A 6,000-nucleotide genomic window follows, 5' to 3' on the forward strand; every position below is an offset into this window, starting at 1 on the left:
ACATCTGTGTGCTATAGAACTAATTGAAGTAGCAGAAGTGGCAGCTGTAAATCCACAGGAAGATGGCAGTTTGCACCCAGCACTGCTGAGTTAGCGGGTAACTGTCAGCCTGTTCCTGCAATCTGCTCTCGAGGACTACGGTACAGGCACACAATGTCCAAAAAAATACAGCGAGGAGGCTAATGATCCTATTAACCACTTTGCTGCACCAATTTGGCTGTTTTTCCAGTTTCCTTGTTGGATTTCATTATATATTTCACTGTTCCAGTAAAAAAGTCCAGTATGAGATGTGCTCGCTTACTTAAGTGGGGGGAAGCTCCTGCTTGATTGAATCAACACACAAACCACTCTTTTTTCCTTTCGAATTCCATGTATTTCACCGTCTTTCCCATTGTTTAATTTTTCTCCATCACGCACGCCTGGGCGGAAAAAGAACTTTTCCCAACTGTTAATGCTGGTATTTAAAGCAATGACATTTTCCTCCCCGGGATGTAACATTTCCAATAATCAATAAAGCTGGAGGCAGAGGAAGGGAGGAGAAAGTCTTTTTTTTTTAGGTGCGAGGGTGGAAGCACATCTTCATCGGGGCCGGGAATGCCGCGCGTGGCCGGCAGCACGCCAGCCCGGGCCCTGATTGCACTAATTGGTGATCACAGAGGGAGGAAGGTGCTCCCAGCAGCATGTCCTGGTATTACCGACTAATCCAGGCGCGGGGTTCGGAGCCGCTCGGAGCAGCGCCGCTCCTTCCATCTTCATTTGCGTCTTGGGTGGGGAAGAGCAGGCTCAGCATCCCGACAGCGCTCACGCGGACACGGGGGATGGAGTTAAGCAGGAAACAGGGATGGCTTGGGCTGAGGGCAGCGGGGTTTTGGAGGTCACCTCCAGGTGCATCCCCCCACTATTGGCCACCTCCATCCCGGCCATGGCACGGCCCCGGGGAGCCGGGAAGGTGCTGCTGGAGCCCCCTTGCCACGATCTGCTTGCCAAGAGCCCGAGTTCATTAGAGGCCCAGCACGTCCGCGGGGCCGCCATGTGACAGGCTGGGAGCCACCGGTATTTGTTGTCTTAATGCACAAGTACTCGGGGACTGGACTGATAAGGAAAAAACTGTTTGGAATCTGCTGCTCTACACGCTCAGGGTGGCACGGGCCAGCGTGATATTGAAAATCAATAGTCACGTGGTGGTTTAAAGGTTAGAGGTCCCCTGAATTAACTTTCTAGTACTAAATTACCAGATCTATTTATTTATTTATTTACCTATCCGCCTCTTTATTTATTTATTTATTTATTTGTTTACTTCCCCTTTTGCAGTGACTGGGGGGGGATGCAAGGCTTTAAAGGGGCACAGTCTGCACCTGGAGCCAGGAAAAAGCAAGACCTTTTAATACTTGGTGTGAGGATTTCAATGTGAGGATTTTAATAATGAGAAAATTTAGAAGACACAGAACAATGTCCGAAATGGCAGTGGAGCCAGCAGCATTGGTAGTGGCCTGAAAATTAAAATGCGGCTTCAGTCTTCTAACTCACATCTGTAAAATGCCTGCATTTGTGCTTCGTATAATATTTAAATCAATCCATCTTTTATTACTAATAGTGTTTAGAAAATGTAAAGGAATGGTATTATTTACAATATTTATCTATTAGGAATGAACAAGTCATATTGTCACAAATAAATTGAATGACTAGAGTCAGAGCTTGTGAAGACATAACATTGCACAGTGCACTCCCAAGGACTGCTCCAGGGTGTAGCTACTCACACCTGGAAGCACATTCATGACAGGTCTTTAGCTTCTCTGCTTTCAGGCACTGCAAAACCCATATTATGCTTTTTTTCACTGAATAGATTTCTTATTTAATTTATTCCAATGTTTCCCTTTCCCTTGTTTTCATTCCCCAGGTACACTGGCAGCCGGATTTTCAATATCGTCGGATCACAGAATATCCTGAGCTGGAAGGTGCCCGCAAGAACCAGCAAAGCCCAGCTCCGTGAATACTGCAATATTGAACATCTGCAGCCTGGGCTGGTGCTCCTCAGAAGGGCCAACAGGGATCTGGGTGCCAGCTGCCCACTGGACACCGTGGCTGTGGGAGCTTTGGGATTTGGCAAACGCCCCGAGGGACGCCCTGCTGGGCTGGGCATGAACCACCTCGGCAGATCCCAGGATGGCTTGGGTTGGAAGAGACCTTGAAGCCCACCCAGTGCCACCCCTGCCGTGGCAGGGACACCTCCCATTGTCCCAGGTGCTCCAGCCCCAGTGTCCAGCCTGGCCTGGAAATGGCAGCGGTGCCAGGGGCTCTGGTGGGGCTCCCCAGGACACCCCACACCCCTTTTCCATGGGAACATCCTGGTGGGCAGGGGCAGCCCCGGGTTCTGTCCCTTTGTGCCCCCTGACCCCTCCAGGTGACCGCAGGGAGGGGAGAGCTGAAGCAGCCACTGAGGCTTTGAAGCACCAGATGCGGCAGGAAAAAAACAAAAAAACCACTTCCAGGAATTTTAGACACCGCAAAAAGATTTTTCTTTCTGGGTCAGGGACACTTCTCCAAAGCCTTTTTTCTAGAAATACTCTGCTGTTTTAAGATTTATTGATTGCTACAGCTTAAATCTAATTTTCTCTTACCAAAGTGTGTCCGTAGCCATGTGTGCTGTCCCAGCCAGGAAGGGACACCCGGGTGCTGCCACCAACAGGGCACTGGAGCTGGGCCAGGGGCACAAACAAAATCCAAAATAAGGGGAAAAATCCAGCATAACCACTCAGGTCTCATTGCTGGACCAAATGAAGCACCTCTAAAAAAAAATTACAAACTATGTATTGTAGGATTTTTCCAGAGAAATACCAGGTGTCTTCTTTCAAAATTAAAATGTTTCTTTTTAAATTTTAAATTTTAACTTTTATGATTAGTTATGATACAATATCAGCATATTCTGATATATAATATGTCACACTATATAATAATTACACATTATAATATAATGCAATACAATACAGTACAGTATAATATAAATATTATAAATGCATGTTGAAATTAAACTTTAAATAATTTTAAAATGAAGATTAAACATAACCTTCTCAGCTCTGGAATCTTCAGACTGCTGTTCATCAGTGTCAGACTCATCCCTGTTTCTGGGTGTTTCCAGGTGGGTTCCCCCTGCACACAGAGGCTTTGAACACACAATTCCATAAACTCAACCTAAGGCACACATTATGTTTTGATAAATAAACAAAAAACAGGTTGAAGACGAGGTTGTAACTAATACACATCTCCTGGTGCTCAGGTTCTGCTCAATCCCTACACAATTTTACCTGTGTGAAGAGCCCTGGCCACACAGCATAGGATCCATGTACCCACAAATTCCCACATAAATGGAATTACCCCAGGGTAGAAACCAGAAAACTGTCATGTGAAAGCATAACATGAACCAAGATTCCCTGGTTTGCACATGCACAAAGCAGCCCTATAGAAACGTTAAGATTTATTTTTTTATAACTGTCATTTTTAACTAGCACAACAACTCCCCTAATGTTTATTTCTGCCAGCAATCTCATTAATTCCCATACTACTTCTGGACCATGCTTGCACTACAGAAATAATTTTAATTGAACATTTATTAAAATAAATGCTTTGTCAGGATATCCCCACTCCATCTGGCTGCACTGGGCAGGCATTATTTCCTGGATGTGTCTGCTTTATACAACGTCTTCTCCCACAGCTCTCGCTGACGACCAGAGCTGATGATTAGATTGGGGTGGCTTTTGCCCAGCAGTGTTCTGTGCCACAGCCCTCTCTGTCTCGTGGACATGAGCTCACATCCATGCTCTCCACAGGGCTCTTCCTCCTCTGCTGCACAGAACGGGGTTTATTTGGGAGCGACATCCACAGCCCACCAAGCTGACAAAAGGCAGAGATCTGCTATAAATAACCCACCCTGCCAGGCTGCACGAGCTGTGTTTGGTGGTTTTGTTTTTATTTTTTGTTGGTTTGGTTTTTTGGGATTTTTTTTTTTTTGGTGGGTTTTATTAATTTGGGTTTTATGTCTTTTTTTTTTTTTTTTTTTTGGTGTGTGGCTTTTTCATGGAGTTTGTGCAAGCTCAGTTACAGAGATAAGAGTTTTGATAAGAAATATAACATGAATTGGGTTCCCAGCGTTAAATTTCCACCCTTGAAAATAAATGAAGTTGAGCTATCCTCTTTCTCCCTCCCCACCACACTCACCTGCTGGCAAACATATTCTGGGCACCAAAAAGCCCTTTTTTAGCACTTTTAGCGGCCAAACATTATTTTTATTGCTGGCACCACGAACAAACAGCAAAAAAACCAGGAGACACAGTGAATTCACAGCATTGTGCAGTTAATCCTCCATTCAGCAGCATATCAAAGCACTTTTGTGCTACTTCTGCTGTGCTTCATCTTCATGAAAGCCACGATTTTTATGGAATATCTCCTTCGCCCCAAACCCGTGGCTCTCGCTCCGCCTTTGGCCAGACCACGGGAGATTTGTTTCCTCCCACAATGAGGGAAATGGTGTTTTCTGAAACTTCACAAGGCAGCTGGATATTCACTAAACTGGTTGGGTTTAATTTATTCCTCATCCAAAGCTTGTAATGGTCTCTATAATGGAAATTGCAAATGCTGCAGCACCCTCAAATTTGAAATTTTTTTTCCTGCGCTCCAGTAGTTTTCCATTCTTTGTCAGCTTTGAGCATCTGCTTGTTTAGTGGTTTTGGGGAGGTTCTTATGGTTTTTAGCATTTCTGCTCTGTAGCAGTGCCTTGAGACACTCAGGAACTCCCTGGTCACACAGAGTTGTGCCCACCTCGAATCCCGTGTCCAGCTCAGGGCCCCTCAGGACAGGAAGGACATTGAGGGGCTGGAGTGTGTCCAGGGAAGCTGGAGCCTGGGGGCTCAGCCTGCAGATTCCACACTTTTGGTCAAACCTTGGCTCACTGGATGGATTTGTCCTCAAAAATGAAAGAAACCCAGCAGTGCTCTGTAACGAGTGAAGTTGTGGCTGTTCCATCCCTGGCAGTGCCCAAGGCCAGGCTGGACAGGGCTTGGAGCACCCTGGGACAGAGGAAGGTGTCCCTGCCACGGCAGGGGGGGCACTGGGTGATATTTAAAGGTCTCTTTCAATCCAGACCATTCTGTGATTTGCTTCAAAGCAAGATCAAAGCATAACCTTTGGGTAATGTGACATTCCAGGATCCCAAATACCCAAATAACTCACCCCCAGTCTGTTGGTTACACATCATTTTGCAGGGCAATAGAGACACAATATTTCTATGAAAATTTAATTTGAAAATGACGGAACAATCTTAATTTAGCAGGATGTCTTCCCTCACGTTTGGCACACGGTGTCGAATCAACAGTTGATGTATTTGGTTTATTTTCTGTTGTCAGGCAGGGAGGGCTGTGACTCCCAGACTCTCAGCACGCACTGGAGTTTGTCTTCTTCTGAAGCAAAATACTGTTACAGTCACTCCCTGTCCAAGGAGGTGATGATTTCCAATGAAAACTTGGCATTAATTATTCTTCAGACTGTGACAACAATAATGAAGCCTATTTTTTTTATTGAAGAAGCGTAGATTAACATCAGTTTATAATTACATTTTCCTTAATAACTGTTCCATGTAGTTGCTGACTCTCAAGTTCCAAACATGAGTTTTGAGGGAAGATGTCCAGGCTGAGATCCAGATGTGGATGTTTTCTGGGCTCGGGGATGTTCAGATTTGTGACTGGGGCTTCTGCCATTGCTGGCTGGAATTCCTGTGCAACATCCACGTCCTGCAGGGCAGAACAAGGGGGCCCAGAGCCTGACCCCAACCCTGTCCTGACCTCTCCCAGCCCTGTGGGGCCACACCAGCAGGATGGGCTCTGGGATCCTCATCTCAGCGGTGCCACCACGGGGTGCAAAGAATCCACCTCAAATTCTGCTGCCCTGCTCATCAGTGGCAGTGGTTTGGGGAAGATTAGGAATATCCAAGGCACAGACAGACAATCCAGT

The sequence above is a fragment of the Vidua chalybeata genome, chromosome 8 (assembly GCF_026979565.1).
Source record: "Vidua chalybeata isolate OUT-0048 chromosome 8, bVidCha1 merged haplotype, whole genome shotgun sequence".
Taxonomy (NCBI): Eukaryota; Metazoa; Chordata; class Aves; order Passeriformes; family Viduidae; genus Vidua; species Vidua chalybeata.